The sequence below is a fragment of the Hibiscus syriacus genome, unplaced genomic scaffold (assembly GCF_006381635.1).
Source record: "Hibiscus syriacus cultivar Baekdansim isolate YM2019G1 unplaced genomic scaffold, ASM638163v2 tig00110338_pilon, whole genome shotgun sequence".
Lineage (NCBI taxonomy): Eukaryota > Viridiplantae > Streptophyta > Magnoliopsida > Malvales > Malvaceae > Hibiscus > Hibiscus syriacus.
Genome location: NW_024062691.1, coordinates 849,583 through 870,166, shown reverse-complemented (window position 1 = coordinate 870,166; position 20,584 = coordinate 849,583).

The window sequence follows — 20,584 nt, the reverse complement described above, 5'->3', positions numbered from 1 at the left end:
TCCAAATCATGTTCTTAAATTGACAAAAGCACTTTATGGTTTAAAATAAGCTCCTAGAGCTTGGTATGAAAGATTGTCAAATTTTTTAATTGAAAAAGGTTTTTCAAAAGAGAAAGTTGACACTACATTGTTTTTAAAGCATAAAGGTAAAGATTTTTTAGTAGTTCAAATTTATGTTGATGATATAATATTTGGTTCAACTAATGATGTTCTTTGCCAAGAATTTTCTAAACTAATGCAAAGTGAATTCGAGATGAGCATGATGGGGGAGCTCTCATTTTTCTTGGGACTCCAAATCAAGCAAAGAAAAGATGGTATCTTCATCAATCAAGCTAAGTACGTCAAATATATGCTCAAGAAGTTTGGACTGGAAAATGGGAAGCCACATAACACTCCAATGAGCTCATCGACAAAGCTTGACATAGATGAAGGAGGTAAATGTGTGGATGTTAAATTATATAGGTCAATGATTGGTTCTTTGCTTTATCTAACTGCAAGTAGACCGGACATTATGTTTAATGTTTGCTTATGTGCTAGATTTCAACCATGCCCTAAGGAATCACATTTACTAGTTGTTAGGAGGATCTTTAGATACCTTAAGGACACTCTTAGTTTAGGACTTTGATATCCTATAGACTCTAGCTTTAGCTTGCATGCTTCTCTGATGTAGATTATGAAGGATGCAAATTAGATAGGAAAAGCACCTCCAGTACTTGTCAATTCCTTGGAAATATGCTGATTTCTTGGTTTTCAAAGAAACAAAATTGTGTTACATTATCTACTACTGAAGTCGAATACATTTCAGCTAGTAGTTGTTGTGAACAAGTTTTATGGATGAAACAACAACTTTTTGATTATAGAATTGAAGTAGGTACCATTCCTATCAAGTGTGACAATACTAGTGCTATTTGTCTCACTAAAAATCCCATCCAACACTCTAGAACTAAGCATATTGAAATTAGACATCACTTCATTAGAGACCATGTCGATAAGGAAGATGTAGTTCTAGAATTTGTTGATACTTTGCATCAATTAACGAATATCTTTACAAAACCTTTAGACAAAGAAATATTTTGGACACTTGGGACAGAATTAGGTTTAACTGACCTATCTTTACTTAGTGTTTAAACATAACTTTAGCACTTTTAAGAATAAATGAAAAATGCTTATAATAATAATTTTTGATTGCATTCTTTGCTATTAGTTAGGGGGAGTTTATGTTGCTTGATGAAAATTAATTTTATGTTCAAAAGTAGTTTAAGGATTAATTTGATTGATTGAACATGATTAATTTTCAATATATGAGTTGTCAATACCACTAGAACCAATTAATTTAGCATTTTGAGTGTTTAAAACAGATTTTTGACATTTTTGTGCTTAATGCATCGATATACCTAACAGTGCATCGATGCATCCTTGAATATGCATCGATACACCATGAAGGTGCATCGATGCACACCTTGAATGTGCATCGATGCACAAGGCCATGCATCGATGCATCCATCGAGTTTTTGGATAAAAACCCTATTTCTTCCTCATTTTCTCAAAACTCTCTTAAAACTCTCTCTTGGCCGCCGCTCCTCTCTCTCTCCTCACTATCAAAATTGTTCCAAATCCTTGGTTTTTGATCAGAATCTTCAAGCTTTTCAACTCCTTATCCTGCTTTTATCATCAATTCGTGCAAAACAACATCTGATTCCCATCAATTCGAAATTTTCAAGGTAATATTTCAAAAACTCTATTTCATTGATTTTTTTATCTTAGGACTAGTATAGATTAGTTCTAGGATGAACATTATATCGGGCATTGATTGTTTGATGATTATAAACTAGATTTTTACAACCAATTTCATCAAAAACTCACATATTTTCAATGAATTTTTGAATTTTTGAAATTAAAAAAATCAAAAATCTGATTTTAGTTTTTAAATTTGATGTTTTTGATTTAATTATGTTGTCTTCATGAAAAAACTATACATATTATAATTTTCACACGTTGTTTTCTAAATAGTTTTTCAAAAACTATGCCCATTAGAATTTGGATTAGAGAACCTTGAATTATTGCGGACTCATTTGAGTTTTGGGATTGATTAAAGAGAAAATAACCTCAGTAACCAAAAATGTCTTATAATAAACGATTTTAACCAACTTTTTTTGGATTTGCCAAAATGACCAACTAAATCGCAATGCGATCGATAATTCGCAACGCGATCTCCGGTATCGCAAATCAGTTTCTAGATTCGCAACGCGATTCTGACTATCGCATTGCGATTTTCCAAATTCGCGTTGCGATTTTTCGACTATCGCAATGCGAATATGTAAATCGCAATGCGATTATGACTATCGCAGCTTGATTCTGACTATCGCAACGAGATTCTGACTATCACAACGCGATTCTGATTATCGCAACGCGATGCTGACTATCGCAATGCAATTTTCAAATCGCCATTATTATCGCAACGCGTATTTTTTTCAAATTCCAAACACGAATATTAATATATCAGAACACTGAACCGTCCACAGTATATCCCATAATCGCAACTCATAACCTAAAACCCTAAATCACAACTCAATCCCATCTCCATCTCTCACTCTCTAAGGTGACATCCGTCCCCATCTCTGACGAAATTAGTCCCCATCTCTGGCGAAATTCGTCTATCTCTATCTCTATCTCTCAGAGCCACCCTTACAATCATTCACGGTCAGAAATGGAAAATCAACCAAATCAACCACCGAGGGTTAGTTTTTTTAATTATTTTTATTTTGAAATTTTTGCATTATTATTAGGGTTTTCATATTGAAAATGATGATAAGTTTATTGGTAATTTCAATAATAGATTAACCATTTCATTTAGATTGCTTATTAAATTCATTCAATTGCTGCCAATACTGCTAAACTGTTTAGTCTTTAAACCCAGGTTTTTCCTGAGCTGTCTATGGAGAAGCCGAATTTACACGTGGAAGACTTGACGAGATTATTGAATAAGAAAGATGGTTTTACTCGGATGGATGACGTCGATGTTGTCCGAGTATGCCTTCTAATACTTTTGCATGCCGACTTTTTAGGCAGAGAGGCCAGACAACCTATTCCTAATGATCTAATTAAATTGGTAGAGGACCTAAATGCATGGAACATGTTTCTGTGGGGTTCGTATCTATGGAAAGCTACATGGAATAAGTTGTCGTCTGCCTTTGATGATCGAAAAAGTTTGCGTGGTGATGGTTCCAAATACACTTTGTCAGGCTTTATTTGGGCCTTTAAGGTAAGAATTTTTATATAATGTTTCCAAAATTATAATTAATTATTTAACAATTACTAATGTTTGTTATTATATTGTTTGTAGATTTGGATATTTGAGGCCTTTCCCGCCATGCAGACATATGCATTAAAAACTTCTAATGATATTCCTAGGGCTATTTCCTGGAAGAGGAAACAAACCTTGCAGCAATGGGAAGATTTACTACCGTATACGATAATAAATAATGTAAGTTAACACAAATACTACCATATGTTTATAAACAAGTTATTACTAATACACGTTTAACTTTGTTTGAGCTTTTATATTGTTAGAAGGCCAATACTCCATTACAGAGACTGACACCAACGGAAGCTGAGCTTGCCACTGATTGGTGGCAAGCTAGTAAGCGTTTTTTTTATGGCACGGATGATGATCAGCCTCCACTTCGAGAGACATCACCTCACCCAGAGTCATCACCTGATCGACCCGACTATACACCTCTATAACGAGAGCCATCACCTATTCTATCACATCATCGAGCCTCTTCTCCACCATCACCTCATGATAGGCGACCAGCAAAGATGCCACGACATTTATCTCCCCGTTCTCCACCTCCACCTCCACGGGATGAGTTAGGGGAGTTACATGATGAGGTTAATGCCTTGCGTGAGGAGGTCGGTACTTGACGCTATGACAATGGTGCATGGCGTGTTGAGGTGTCTACTTTACGTAGAGAGGTAGCCACTCTACGTGAGATGGTAGCATCGTTGTAGAATGAGGTTTATACTCTACGCAACGAGGTAAGTTTAATATTTTTCATATTTAACTTGATGAGAAATTTACTCGTAATTTCACTTAGATTAACCATTTCACTTAGATTAACCATTTCACTTAGATTGCTTAGTAAATTCATTCGGTTGCTGCCAATACTGTTAAACTGTTTATTCTTTAACCCTGTGAAGTTAGTATTTGTTTTTGGTTGTCTTTTGGTTGAAGTAATGCAATCCATTCAAGTTTCAATTTGCAGAAGAAGAATAGTTTACTTTCGCAACGCAAAAATGACTATCGCAATGTGAATTTGACTATCGCAACGAAAGAATCGCAATGAGAAATGAAAATCGTATTGCGATTCTCTCGTTGCGATAGTCAAATTCGCGTTGCGATAGTCAAATTCGCGTTGCGATAGTCATTTTCGCGTTGCGATTTTAAGTTTCAGATTCTATTCTTCTTCTGTAAATTGAAATTTGAATGAATTGCATTACTTCAACCAAAAGACAAAGACAAATACTAACTTCACAGTGTTGAAAATTTAAGTTTCAAGAATAAACTACTACTCTTTATGTTGTCATTGAACCTGCACTAAACCTATATGTTGTCCTTTTAAATGTTTATATAAGTGATTACTTCTGGAATGTTATCTGATGCATTTTATGAACAATGATAGAATAATGACTTGGGTGAATACCGTGCAAGTTTGAAATATATTTGTCTTTGTTTTCACTATTTAATATCATGTTTGTTTATTTACTGATTTATGTATTAATTTATTTTTAGCGGCCCGCTAAGGTGGATGCTCTACGTCGGGTTTTTCTTGCAAGACGGAGTTCACACATCAAACGGCGTGCATGTACCATTACGTCTCCGTTCACCCCAATAGTGCGAAGAATCCGTAAGAAAAAGCCCGACTCACCTATCATCGTTCAAGAAGCCTCCCCTATCGTTCAAGAGGCCCCTATCATCCCTCAAGATTCCCCTCACACCGTTCAAGAGGCCACTGTCATCGTTGAAGAGTTCCCTCCCAACATTCTAGAGCCTGATTCACACGGCGTAATATATCGAATTATTGAGAAATCCCCTCACGTGCCGGACATTATGGATGACTGTTGGCTTTCGTATAAGTTACCGACCAGTACCATTCCGGCAGATGAAGTGGAGAGGAAACAACTACCGGAAACAATTCTGGATAATACCCTTTGGGCTAAGACCGCGGTTGATTTTTATCTACATGAGCGGAGCCAAGGGTTTTACTCTGACATATACAAACTCAACGATGATATGCATTTGTTGATTGAACGGTCTTGGTGGGGTGTGTTATTAGGGGTTGAAGACAGTGGCTATTTCGATGGGGGGTAAGTCTTATATTTCTTCTTATATTTCATTTTGATTAATTTTTTTTTAAATTTATGTAATTCACTAATATATGTCTTTTTTGTAAAACAACATATTGATGCATGGGTGTCACATCTTCTAATAGTAAGGAAATAGAAGAAAAATAAAAAAAAATACGCGATATACAATTATGCCGACGTCTTTTCACGTAGTTCACTTGAAGAATCAACGAAAGGAATCATATGTGTTGGCTAATGGACAAGCTAAACTTTATCCTGCATGGTGGGAGGTCGATAAGCTTAGTATTTATTTGTTTAAAAATTTTAAAGGTGTTCATAAATAAGTACGCAATTTGAATTATTACATTTCGATGCAGGTGTTTATCCCTGTTTTGGAACGTACTCATTGGCTTCTCGTCGAGCTTCAGCTCCCATCCCTAAAGATAATAGTATATGACAGCATGATAAATTACATATCATAGCCTGATTTGAGAGATATTATTGAGGGATTGAGCTCTCATTTGGCTAAATTCTTGGATGCGATTAATTATTGGACTTATTCTGGAAACAAGAAGCCAAAGAAGTTCAATGTTACAGTTATCAGAGACGAGACCGCGCCACAACAAACGCCGGAAGCCAGAGGGGATTGTGATCCTCTCGTATGCATGTGCTTGGAGCGTTTGACGACAGGAAATACACAGTTTCTACCTCCCACCGATAGAGATAGAGGTGCAGTAGGCTTGTGGTTTCGGCATTTTATGGCTAGAGCGATATATGCGAGACGATGCCTACCTGCATCCGCGTTATGGAAGTGTCCATAAATAATTTGTAAGTCAAATGCAAGTGTTGTTAAGTACCTAGAATTCAATAATAATTTGTTGTTTGTTGGTTTTAGATGTGTATAAAGTGTTATTTGAGCAAATGTTTGGTTTCTGTAGGTTAATCCTGAAGTGAGCTGCGTGAAATTGATGTATGGGTGCATAAACAACTGTCTGGGCTACACTTTTTTTGATTGTTTAATTGATTCTTAAAAGTTTGATTTGTTTAATTGATGAGGAAAATAAGAATTATTATCATTTTTTGCTTGTTTAATTGATTTATAAAAATTGATTTGTAAAAGTTGATTTATTTAATATTGATGTGTAAATAATTCTTATTTGTGCTTGTTTAATTGATTGAAATGTAAAAGTTGATTTGTTGATTTCAATATGCATCATATTGAAGGAAAAAGACCTGTTGGAGGTACACTTTCGCAACGCTAAACTCAAAATCGCAATGCGAAAGCCAAAATCGCAACGCAAAAGTCAATTCGCGTTGCGATAGTCTAATACGCTTTGTGATTTTCTCGTTGTGATAGTTAAATACCCATTGCGATAATCAAATTCTCGTTGTGATAGTCAAATTTGCTTTGCGATTTTCTCGTTGCAATAGTCAAATACCCGTTGCGATAATCAAATTCGCGTTGCGATAGTCAAATTCGCGTTGCGATAAACAAATTTGCGTTGCGATTTTTGCGTTGCGATAGTCATATTCGTGTTACGATAGTCAAATTCGCGTTGCAATTTTTGAGTTGCGATAATCAAATTCGCGTTGTGATAGTCAAATTCGCGTTGCGATATTCAAATGAATGTGTAATAAGTGATAACAACTGAACATATCATAGCAATGTTCAAACTCAAGTTACTAATACATGCCTAACTTAAAATGTTAAAAGTTTACACATAAAATACACATAATAGTCAAATTCGCGTTGCGATATTCAAATGAATGTGTAATAAGTGATAACAACTGAACAAATCATAGCAATGTTCAAACTCAAGTTACTAATACATGCCTAACTGAAAATGTTAAAAGTTTACACATAATACAACGTTTGCATTTAAAAATCACCTAAGTTAATAGTCCCAAAAGGTAAAGCCGGTTGTGGTTGGGATTTTGATTTTGATTGCGATTTTGATTTCCTTTTTCTTGACACCATATGAGCTTTGGATTTTGATGAGGATCCATATTTTGGTAGAGAAAAAGATGATTGTGATGGCACTGGTGATCCACATATCAACCTTGTATGACCACTTTCCTTGCACCGACTACATGTCGATCTCTTCTTCTCTTCACCCTTAGACGGTATACGATCGTGACTTTTTGGTCGGCCAGGTAGCCTTCTGTCCATGGCTAGTGGCAAAACTGTTTGTAAGTCATCTGGTATGTCCCACTCAGAAGGATGTGGAATAGGGTAGATAATCTCGGTATAAGTCTGTCGATATACTTCTGTAGTGTAACAATCCATAGCGTATGCGCTTGAATCATCTTGGTTTAGATGAAGAGCAACTTCTATAACATGCCCACACGGATAACCAGATGTTTTCCATTTCATATAACTACACGTCTTTGCATTTAGATCGACAAGCTCATTTAAGTTATTATCCAGTACTTCAAACAAAGTGTTTGAACATGGTTCAACTCTCCATGACATTGACTTCACAACACGTTTCGTTATCTTTTTTTCAGTCCATGGTGTAACACGATGTTCCAATGTTCCTGTAAATTTAAATAAATAATACTTAGTAAAATATATGATAAGTTACGAATTTAAAGAAATAATACATGCATGGTTTCTTTTCTGGTAGTACCACTGTTGAATAGAGGCTCGAAAAAACTCCATTAACATAGTAATGGGTAATTTCCGGGAATGACGACTTAGAGCGTTGATTGATTCTGCACTATTAGACGTCATGAAACTATATCTTGCTCCAAGTTGATGTACTCTTGACCATCTTTCAAACCCGACATCTTCTAGTGTTTGAGCACACTGAGGCAAAACACGTCTTAAACAATTTATATGCTTATTAAAATCCACTTCCCGATAAGCTTTTACAGTCTTCCAGTATGTCCATTTGTGATTTTTTATACCAGCAGACCTTGATTTTAGATTTCTATATAAATGAACACCACAAAGTCCATGAAAAGCATCTGGGAAACACCTTCTAACAACGTTGTCAATTGAGTTTGCCCTATCGGATATGATTGTCAGATTGCTAATAGGACCTATGCAATCCCTAAGATGCCCCATAAATCATGTCCATGAATCAGAGGTTTCAGATTTGCCAACCCCGTAAGCTATTAGCAGTATCCCATTGTTAGCATCCATGGCTACTGCTAATAAGTTTACTCTAAGGTATCGACCTTTTAAATGTGCTTCGCCAACTATAATAACTGGGCGCATGCAAGTAATAAACGAACGAATCTACAAAATCATATACACAAGAAATATAATCATTTAAATGTGAAATGCATGTAACTAACAAAAATGAGTCAACAAAATTATATTGATTTACTAACCGCAGCACCAATGGCGATAAACAACAACTCAAAGCGTCCATCTCTATCTGTTTTGATATGAGTTACCGACCCAGGATTTTTCAGCTTTAAATTGTGACAATAAGCCGGCAGTTTGGCAAACGATGCTTCTGGCGAGCCCCTCAACAATTCCAAAGCATAACATTTGGCACTCCAAGCTTAAGAATATGAGATACTAATCTTGAACCGAGCATTCATGTCAGTCATAATTTCATGTCCCCAATATACCCTACCATTTAAAAACATTAACTCAGCCAGAAAACCACCCAACACCTTTTTGTTTGCCTGTCTATGGTGAGGAAAAACTTGGGTTCTTGAACATGTATGTTTATCAATAAAAGTCCTAACTTGAAACATTTCGCAATCTTTTATCCTCTTTGTAATCATACGCCACGCATAGTTTTTGTCAATCATACACCTTGTTTTGAAACGATCTTTGCTTGATTTGTTAACTTTTAATTGATAGCCATCTTCCACACATTTTGTATACAAAGCTATCTTCAAGTCTTCCTTTGTATCAAAACAATCATCTTTCTTGATACGAATAATTGTTGTGTAACAATCAACTGCTATTTTTACCAACTCTTCTTCCGGTATCTGAAGTAATTCTGGCATATTCTAGTTATACTCCCGTGGCATTTTCTTCGGGGACTTTTCTTTGGGGATTTCTTTTTCTTTTTCTTCTTTAGGGTTATATGAATTACAGAATGGATGTTCTACATGTTCATTCACAGTCGTAACTTCCTCCTCATTATCATCAACAACATCTTCCTCGGCAGTGGCTGTTTCATCATCAAAATTCAAGTATTGACCAATATCAAAATCATTACACGCAGGGTCTGTTTCTTCTTCTGAAACATCATCAAAATCCGAGTATTGACTAAGATCAAAGTCCGGGTATTGACCAAGATCAAATTTCGAATACCGACTAGTACTCACAATTTTTTCTTTTGGCTCATCATCGTCTAACTGGTTAATACGAAAATCATAATTTGGTACTGAAAGTTTATTGGGATTTGGATTAGGGAAAGGTTGTGGGTTTTGAGATTGTGTTTGGTATTGGAAATGTGTTGAAACAAAATTTGCTTGGTGATGAAATTATGGTGGAACCATTAAATTTTGAGCACCATAAACTGGGGTTGAAAAACTTAGTTGATTACTACCCGCTACTGACCCAACTTCACTACTTCTAGGTTCAGCAGCATACAATGTAACATCATCTTGCGAAACACTAATGTAAGAAATGAATCGTTCAACATCTTCATTGTCGGTTAACAAATAAACTTTACCTTTTCTCTGATAAGATAGCCTAAATCCACTTAAGGGTTCTAAATTCAATTTATTTGCAACACGTAACATTAGAGTTTCATAAGTTAACTTTTTTAATGACAGTTTTAGTTGAAGATTCATGGGTAAAGGCATATATTGTAAAACACCATGAACATTCTCCCATGACCCTCCAAAATACAAATCTATCCAAACATGATCAACATTAGATGATTTCATTATTGTAAATTAATTTACTAAACAAACGAGCTGCGAAACTAAAACTTGTTGCCGGATGGGGAAGGATGTCGTTGGATATAGGAACGGATGTCGCCGGAGAGAGTGATAGATAGAGATGGAATGAGTTACGATTTAGGGATTTAGGTTATGAGTTGCTTCTGCTGCATAGTTATATACCCAAAACATTTTTGTTGCGAAACTAAAACCTGTTGCGAATTTGAAATTCAGTGTTGTGACAGTCAGAATCTCGTTGTGATAGTCAGAATCGTGTTGCGATAGTCAGAATCACGTTGCGATAGTCAGAATCTCGTTGAGATAGTCAGAATCGCGTTGCGATAGTCATAATCGCATTGCGATTTACATATTCGCATTACGATAGTCAGAAAATCGCAACGCGAATTTGGAAAATTGCAATGCGATAGTCAGAATCGCGTTGCGAATCTGGAAACTGATTTGCGATACCGGAGATCACGTTGCGAATTATCGATCACATTGCGATTTAGTTGGTCATTTTGGCAAATCCAAAAAAAGTTAGTTAAAATCGTATATTATAAGGCATTTTTTGTCACTGAGGTTATTTTCTCTTGATTAAATTGCATACATGTGTTTCAATATGCAGGTTATATTCCTTTTTTTCCGATTCCTAAACTATGTCTAATCTCAAACGCCCTAGAACTTCATCGAGTCGTTCTCGTTTAAACCAACCTCCTAATCCCGTTCCTCCTCCACCTTCATCTCTATTAAGATCTAGTTTTAACATGCATGAGCGTCGTAGAGACGAATTGTACTCTAGGTATAGAAATTCTTTTCAAACTTATAGAATCCGGGAAGAACGTATTCCTTCTCTTCAAGCTATGATAGATATTGACTTTGAATACCTTCCGATTCTTAAAGCTTGGAAGTTTGATAAAATGTTTCAGCTCAAACCTATCGTTTATCAACAGTTAGTCCGCATTTTCTATTCCAATGTGGTATGTATTCAAAACGAAACTCAATGTGGGACTATAACCATTAGATCATATCTTTTAGGCCAATATATTAATATTGACCCCGCGATTATAGCTTCACGTTTTGGATTAGATGATGATGGTTATATAATGAAAATGAAACTATAGATTATCTCTATGTTCCAAACTCAGTGTTAGTACTCTATGATCTCATCACGATCGTTTTCTTCATCTGATGATCTCTTGGTGGTTTAGACCATCCAGAGGTAGGTACTCAACTCTTCGTATTAGGGATTTGTGGTGGATGCACTGTCTCAAGAATAAGATCAAAATCAATCTACCCCACATTATCTTCGGTCAACTAGTTGATGTCATAAACATTGTTCCTTCAAAACATGTCAAAACATTAGTTTATGGATGTCTTCTTAGTAACCTCTTTATCAAACTTGGTCTAGACGTCTTTCTCGACAATCTTATCCCACTCCAAAACCAAATCAATCTTACTTCCTTGAAGAAAGCGGATTGGAAACAAGACGAGGAAATCGGTCTTTGGGTATTTCGACCCGATAAGTAAACCCCATGAGCTAGCTCTTCATGAGATGCTCCTAGCTCTTCTCGTGCTCCTCCTCCGGCACCGGCTGCTGACGATGATCCTGAATTTCAACAACTTATGCAAGATATCGACGATCACGTTCCAGACGATGAGCCTGCACCGGAACCGGCATGGCAAGAAGATCAAATGCCACCGTATTTTTCGATCCTTCTTGGAGTCGTTTGATTTAAGGTTTGCCTCTATGGAGTCTCAGATTACTGAGTTTCAGCGGGAGATGCGTGAACGTATGGATGCGCTCACTCTTGAAGTTCGAGCTCATTATCCTCCTCCTCCCGATCCTCCGATGGTGTGAATTTGTTTGCTTGTTATGTTTTCTTGGATTTTCAAACTTGGATTGATTTTGATGTTTCTAGATGTTTAAGTTTGATGGTTGTTGGATGTTTTGAACTTATTTGTTGTTTTATGGATTTTTGAACTTAATATTTATATATATTTGGTTTGAATTTTCATTATGAGCTTAATTTTATTTTTGCATCATTTACATACTAGTTTCATTATGACCATTTATGTCATTTCATATTTGTTTATGAATATTGGTTATGGAACTAATGGCTAATCTCTCTTTTAATTGTGATCTTAGCAGCTTAAACTATATATATATATATATATACTTAATCAATTGGCTATGTTTTTCAAAACCTTGTTTAAATCAGTTTTTAAATATTTTTGATTTAACAAAAAGGGGGAGAAATATTAAGTGTTAAAAGGGAGAAGTGTTATAGTAAGGGGGAGTAATTTTTCAAAATTGATTTCAAATTTTTAGAAAATCTTAAAATAACACAAATGTTTTGTTATATCAAAAAAGGGGAGATTGTTGAAAACATTTTTGTGTTTCGATATAACAAATTAAGTTTAAATGAATTTTAAGATTTTACAATTGATTATCTAAGTATATTCGATTTAATTAATCGAATATCAAATTATTACTCCAAGTCTTTCAAGTTCAAATTCAAACCTTACTAAATGTGTAAAATTGTGTTTTATACTTAAACTATTTTTGAAACAATTTTCATAAAGTATTTTGAACCAAAATCAAGCCTAAAATCAATTTATCAAAGTGATGCACTGATGCACCAATCCATTCATCGATGCACCATGAATTAAATTGAACATCGAATGCATTTCATGCATCGATGCACATACCATGCACCGATACACTGAGGATTTTATGAAAACATCGAATGCATTTGATGCATCGATGCACCAACCATGCATCGATGCACTCTGGCTATTTTGAAACATCGAATGCACTTGATGCATCGATGCACTCTTAGTGCACCGATGCACCAAGGGTCCAACGGTCAAAATATTTAAATTTTACACTGATGCACTGATGCACCATGGGTATGCATCGATGCACTGACGCTCCCAACTGAATTTATTAATTGTTTTCACACTTAAACGGCTCTATTGACTCCACTAAGTATCCCCAACGTTCAGAATCATTTGAAGGTGTATTTAAACAAGCTTAGAAGCCATTGATCAAAAACTAGAAAACAACAATCAACAACTTTGAGTATTTCAAGCCTATTTTTCATTCAATATTCATTTTGCTTTCAAGAACACTACTTGTACTCAATTGTATTCATTTTTTAGTGTTCTTTTCTTTGTTCTAGAATTGTTCAAACAATCTACCTTGTAAGGATTTCCTTGTAAGTTTGCAAATTTGCAATTTTCTCTTTGAGAAAGAGTGTTCTCAAGAATTGGGGTATATTCTTGAGGGAGTTGTAAGGTTATCTCTTTGGCCTCAAAAGAAAGAACAAATTAGTGAATTTGTTGGAAAATCTTTAGTGTGGATAGCTAAGGTAGTGGACGTAGACTTTGTTTGAAAAAGTCGAACCACTCTAAATCGCTGTGCAATTACTTTCAATTTTGTTCAAAAGCTTCCACCAAAATTTTAATTGTCAATTCACCCCTCTCTTGGCCGATTCCATCGATCGATTAACTCAACAAGGCGGTTGTTGATACCTTAAGATTAGAAAACCCTAATTTGCACTGGACCAATTCGGGTCAGGTCCGGATTGGATCGGGCTTAAACTGGGTTATGGTTGGGTTGTTGATCTGGGCCTGTTTGCAGGGTTAGGCTTGCTGGCTCGGTTGGGCTTCCTTTTTGGACCGATGCTGGACTCCCTGAACCTGGACCAAATAAAAAAAGAAAATAAAAAAATAAAAAGAAAAAAAGAAAATAGTAAATAGTAAATAATAAACCATAATACCTGTGGTTGGATTGTTGATTTGGGCATGTTTGCAGGGTCAGGCTTGCTGGCTCGGTTGGGCTTCCTTTCTGAACCGATGATGGACTCCCTGAACCTTGATCAAATCAAAAAGAAATAAAATAAAAAATGAAAATAAAAAAAGAAAATAGTAAATAATAAACCATAATTTCATAATATATAATATACATATAAATATTTTTAAAAACTATATAATATATATATATATATATTCAAAATGTTTTCAAAAACTATATATATTTTCAAAATGTTTTCAAAACCTATATATTATATATATTTTCAAAATGTTTTCAAAAACTATATATTATATATATTTTCAAAATGTTTTCAAAAATTATATATTATATGTATGTTTTCAAAAACTATATAATATATATTTTTTAAAAATATTTTGAAAAAAATGCTCCGGACTAAAATGTGTGTCTACACATATAATTTAAATTTTCTAAATCCATTTCTTTTAAAAAAAATATATTCTCATATAATCTATTTTAACCCCTAAAATTTTGTAATTTGATTTATTTAAAATTTTATAAAATTTTCTCCCAAAATTAAATAATGCATCTGTCTCGGTTCCTCTCAACCCTTTACTATTCTTCTCCATTACCGCTACGATGGCTTTCTCTTGCACATGCCGTCATGGCCTCCACCTGAAAGATTAAAAAACTTGCTCAATATATGATATTAAAAATAGGGGTAATACCTAGGGACGGATATAAAATTTAATTTATATCAAGAAAGATAAATTTATAAAAAAAAAATTAAGTACGAGAGACTTAAAAATTTTAAAAAGATAAAAATATATTTTTAATAAAAAATATAAAACGATATTTAAATATATAAAACTTTTAAATTTTTAGAAAAGATAACTATCTTCGCCCGTACTTTTGAATCCATCCTGTAATTGCTGAACATGAAAGTCAACGACAAATATCATTCTTATCATTGTTTACAGGTACGAAAAACGATTGGGAAAATAAACAAAGTTAGGAAGATCCTCGTATCTTTATGTAATCATTAATTAATTGGAGTTGGCTTCACCATGTTTATCCTTTCCCATAATTAATTGGGATAATTCCAATGTGAACCTTCAGCTTTTAACCTATTCCAACTTTACTATTAATTTATTATTATACACTTAAACCTCTCCTTGGATTAAGCATTCATTTCGTTGCTTCCCATGTTATTATTATTGCACTTTCTACTAAGCATGGAAACTCTATAAACTTTCCCTCCGTTATCTTCACGAATCTGTCCACGTGATAACCCTAATTAGGTTTTTTTAAATGAATATTTTGTTTTTTATTCAACTTGTTATACCTTCGGAGAATATCTTTAGAAATCGTTAACTCTCTGTCAGTCGAGACCTCAAGATAGACTCCTTCGCTTACCGAAATTTTTAAAAAAATCTATATCATCCCAACATAAGAGTATCATATCCTCCGACCAACTACAATATATAAACAAGACCTTAGACATACCCACACGATTTACTAGAACGAATTTAAGATTTGGCAATCATGTCTTTTTAGCTTGCTAACCTACGAGTAGTTATAATTACCATATGCCTAGGGATGGCAAACGGGCGGGTCGGGTGCGGATACCCCCTCCCCCATCCCCATACCCACCTCATATTTTTCAATCCACCACCCGCCCACCACCCATGATGGGTACAAATTTTCAAATCCACACCCGCCCACGCGGGTACATTCTCAAATCTATCCCCACACCCACTACCTACTAGCGACGTACCCGTCTGGACCCGCCTGACAGCAAACTTAAGTTATACATAAGCAACAAACATAAAAAAAACATGTCCATTAAGAAACATAATAAAATAATCCAAGGATTATCTAAGTTAAGTGTTAATATAGATATTAAAATACATAAAACACCATAATAAATGACATAATTAAAGTCTAGAAACATAAATGACAAACACATAATGTTTTTGTTCTTTGGCACAACATTCTAAAATTTCAGATAATATTTGTGACATATAATATTCCAGTATTACAATCATCATTCTCTATTTCCTCCAACTGAGAGCGCTCCAATTTAAATTCACTACTACCTACATATATAATAGAAAGTAAAACTAATATAAGTTAGTAACTAAACTTTAATAAGATAATTAAGCACAATTTGACAACTAATATAAACTAAATAATAATATTACCTTTAATATCGGCCCAAACCCAATTTTGAGCATACATTAATGCTTCAATCGTCTCCGAAAGTAGTCGACTACGATAAGGACCAATTACTCTTCCACCTATACTGAATGCAGATTTTGATGGGACAGTGGAGACAGGAATGCCCAAAATATCCTTTGCTTTTTGTTGGAGAGTTGGATAAATTACATGTTATATCTTATACAATATTAGAATTTATAAATTAGTCTCTAAAATTACACCTAAATTCATAATGGTCCAAAATTTAATGGATATTTAGCTGGGCGGGCGGATGTGGGGCGGGCGGATGCGAGGCGGGTAATGTCTCAAACCCATTACCCGCCCACCACCCGCGACGGGTACCACTTTCTAAATCCACACCCGCCCACTACCCGCTAAAATTATACCCATCCCCGCCCCAATTGGAGCGGATGCGGTGCGGAATTCACGAAACTGTACCCGTTTGCCATCCCTACATATGCCTGATACCATTATTTAGATTCAATATAAATACCTCTCAACAACGACTGAAGTAAATCAACAAAGAGTAAATCAACAATAACCTACGTGATGTTTCACTTTCCTTCTCATTCTTCACTCGCATCTTCCCTTTATGCTTTCATCTCTATCATAGTGAAACATCGGCCAATAACTATTACTTTATCGGTCATGACTACCTACCTAAATCATAAAGAGTAAATCAACAATAATCGACAAAATAATTTTTTTTTTAAAATAGCAACAAGGGAAATTAATTCGTCATATCTGATGAAATTAATTAATAAATGATTTATTGATGATCACACTTTGGGCAAAACTATTCTTACTTTGTACTTAAATATTGTACTCAAATTCTTTTTTTTAATTAGAAAATTGGAAGTAAAATAACTTTGGCTTATACGAGGAAAGATTTCATCGTGTTGGACACGAGAATCCTTACACATGGGTTTCCCAATCATAACCTTCCTACAAACATTTACTCTTCATTCTATAAATTCAATAACATGGATAGATCTTATAAAAAGTATGGAGGATGTATATATTGACATTAGTCCATTATGTCAAATGTAGGCATTGATGGTAATTTCACTCACATTTTAGGTTGAGTTAAATGATTATATATATATATATATATATATATATATATATATATATATAAACCCAGTATGAACCAGAGAATAAGCAAACAAAATCATATTCTTAATCTATAGGACTCTTGAATATGTTATGGGTATGATCGTAGTCGTGGCTTTTAGCGGAGGGAGTGTAAAAATGGTGGTGAGTTATGTGAGCCTAAATTTTTCCCATATTCTTAACAGTTTAGTTTTCCAACAGAAACTTAATTTTTCATTCTAATTATTTTTGAGGATGAAGAACAAATGAGATAAAAGAAGAGAATGGCTTTCATTCTAATTATTACTTATTAATCATTGTAATCAGTAGCGGATCCATATATATATTTTTTAGGATGAAAACACACACACACACATATATATATATATATATATTAATAATAGAAAATCTTTGTTTGGGGTAAAATTTCAAGTTGGACACTAATAATAAAACGAACAACTAATATAAATAAATTCGGATTTCAAGGTGAACATGTGCCCACGACAAACCTTGTATCCATAACTTATTGTAATAACAAATATTAAAAAAATAAGGTTTAAGGGTAAATAAGCTCTCAAATTTTTATGAAAAAATTAATTAAATCATTTTTTAAAAAATACATTAAATTAATTCATCGAATTTAAAAAATATATTGTCGAAACAATTTTTAAACCCGGGGTGGGGGCAGATTTGGAAAACCGCGTCCTTTTTAATTATTATCTTTTCAATTGGATTTTTAATTAAAAAAACAGTGCGATTTTAGAAAACCTCTCGTTTCGAAAAATTAGAAATTCCTTTACGATAAAAATATAAGGTTCGAGGAGTCGCCACCAATCTTTGATTAGGATGTGATTGGGCACCCAAAAAACATTGTCATTTTAAATAAAAATCAATTTTAATTAAAACGACAAATTTACGGTCTACGTTACCAAAATCCAAGTTCGGGAGTCGGTTACGCGTGGGGAAGGATTAGCACCCCCACAACGCCCTAAATCGGTACCTAGTCGATTAATTAATTTCTTTGCAACGAATTTCACAAGTTCAAATTTGATTTGATTAATGATCCCTTTAAACAACAAACATGCAAATTTGCAACATTCAAAGCAACAAAATAGATTTAATTTAAAATTACCAAGTCATTAGAAAGATAAAGAATATTCGATTATTTAAAAATATCGAGACCAGATCTTTAGTTCAGTTCTAACGACCTTTTCTCGAAAAGTTTAAATAGTCGAATATTCCTTTTCTTTCGCTCCCCAAATTTTACAATGATATATCCAAACTTAATTAGGCGTTACTGACGGGATACCATTTTAATTTAAAATCATCAAAACAACTTTCCTGTAAGTTAAAAAGCCATTCTGATAATTTTAGATTAAAAGGGTATTACCCTTAATTCCGATTATGTGATCAGATCGAGTTATTCACGTGAGGCTATCATGCGAATTATGCTGATTGAATGTCATGCAAAGAGTAATAAATATTATGATCAAAATATCATGTAATTTGAAATAAATAAAAAGAATAAATAAAAAAACTATATACATATATTTTAATTAAAAAAATACAAACCTCGCATGTTAACATACGATGTACAAACATGACTTAAATATATTAATAAAAACATGACATGCAACATTACAAAATTTGAATACATAGATATACATATACTAAAGGAGTGACTAAATGTGAATAAACCAAATTGAGCATACCAATTAACAGGTTAGACAAGGGCTAAAATAAAAAGAAAAATAAACAGCATACTCCTTTCCTAAACATTTCATTTCAAGGTACTGCAAACATAATACGACCAAAGCTTTACATAGGATCAAAATGAATATTTCCAAAATTACATATCCAATGTATAACAATCACGAAAACAACCCTTGCATGATTCTGGACTGAAATGTAAAACGCTGAAAATTACGAGGCGAAATCAAATATCAATAAAGCTCGGCTTAAGGATCAAAACGAAATGAACAAAACTGGGATGGCCACGCTCACAATTAACCCCTCCTCAGCAAAACGCGGGCGTTTCTGGATCTGCACAAAACTACGCCGTTTCACGGCCACCTAAACGACGCCGTTTTGGCGTTATAACAAACCAAATGGTAGATTTTTAACCCTAATCTCATTTCTTCTTCAGCCTCACCAAACCCGCCGTTTCACTCTCATCCTCTCTCTCTCTCGATTCTTCATCTGGTTCAACCGAGACCTCGCCTCACCACTCAACGCCACCGGCTGGCCACCAGTCCTCGGTGGCCACCACTACCCCGACGACCACCTAGACCAACTGGTCAACCCAAAACAAGCCTAAACTAGACAACCCCTACCAGAAAACTTCAAACTCCCTCTGCAACCCCGAAAACCAAAGCCTCCATCGCCAGAAAACTCAAAGATCTCCACGGCCGCCGTCTAAGACCGAGACAAACCCCTACCAGAAAACTTCAACCCCATCACGAGACTAACACTAGACTTCCCGAAAACCCCTAACAGAACCTCTCAGCCGGCTTTACCCTCTAATACTCTTACAAAACCAACCTCTCCTTCCTACAGACCTTAGACCTAGCTTTCTCTGAATCAAATCCCTCCTTCCTCGCCCAAACCCGGGTGAAACCAAAGAAACAAACAGAAGAGGAAATGACGGCTTACCCCTGGTTACTCACGGGTTAGGTCTTTCAAGCGACAGTGATGGCTCCAGGAAGGTAAAAGTTTTCACTTCTCTCTTTGGTTGTTTCGTTTTTGGGTCTATGGATTTTTTTGGGTTGCTGATGGATCTCAAAGATGATTATGGTTACTGCTTTTGGTGTTCTCTCTGTGTTTTTTGTTGTTGTTGATTCCCGTTCTCTTTCTATTTTCTCTGTTCTCTCCTGTTGCCGATGACCGAGAGAGACTGTTCCCCCCTCCTTTTTATGATCACCGTTCCTAAAAACCCTCTTTCTTGCGTTTTTGTTTTGTTTTTGTCTTGTGCTCTGTCTCTTGTTTGGTGTGCTTGCAGGTCACGGTGCGAGCTGGTCACGAGTGCGAGCTGGTCACGGGCTTCAGGGAGGACTCTGTGAGTCTGCGCAGTCGGTGGAAGCTGACTGGTGGAGACGAACGGTCGACAGAGGCTCATTCTGGACGTGGAAGGCGGCGCTGGGCATAGGGCAAAAACCCTAATGGTCCTTTAATCTGGACCGTTGGATTAGGAGCAGATCCAACAGTCCAGGGTGAGCGGCGGCTGGAACCAAAAGCTGGAAACCCTAACGGGTTTTAGGGTTCTCTTATACTTGGGCCTGTTTGGTCTGGCCCGTT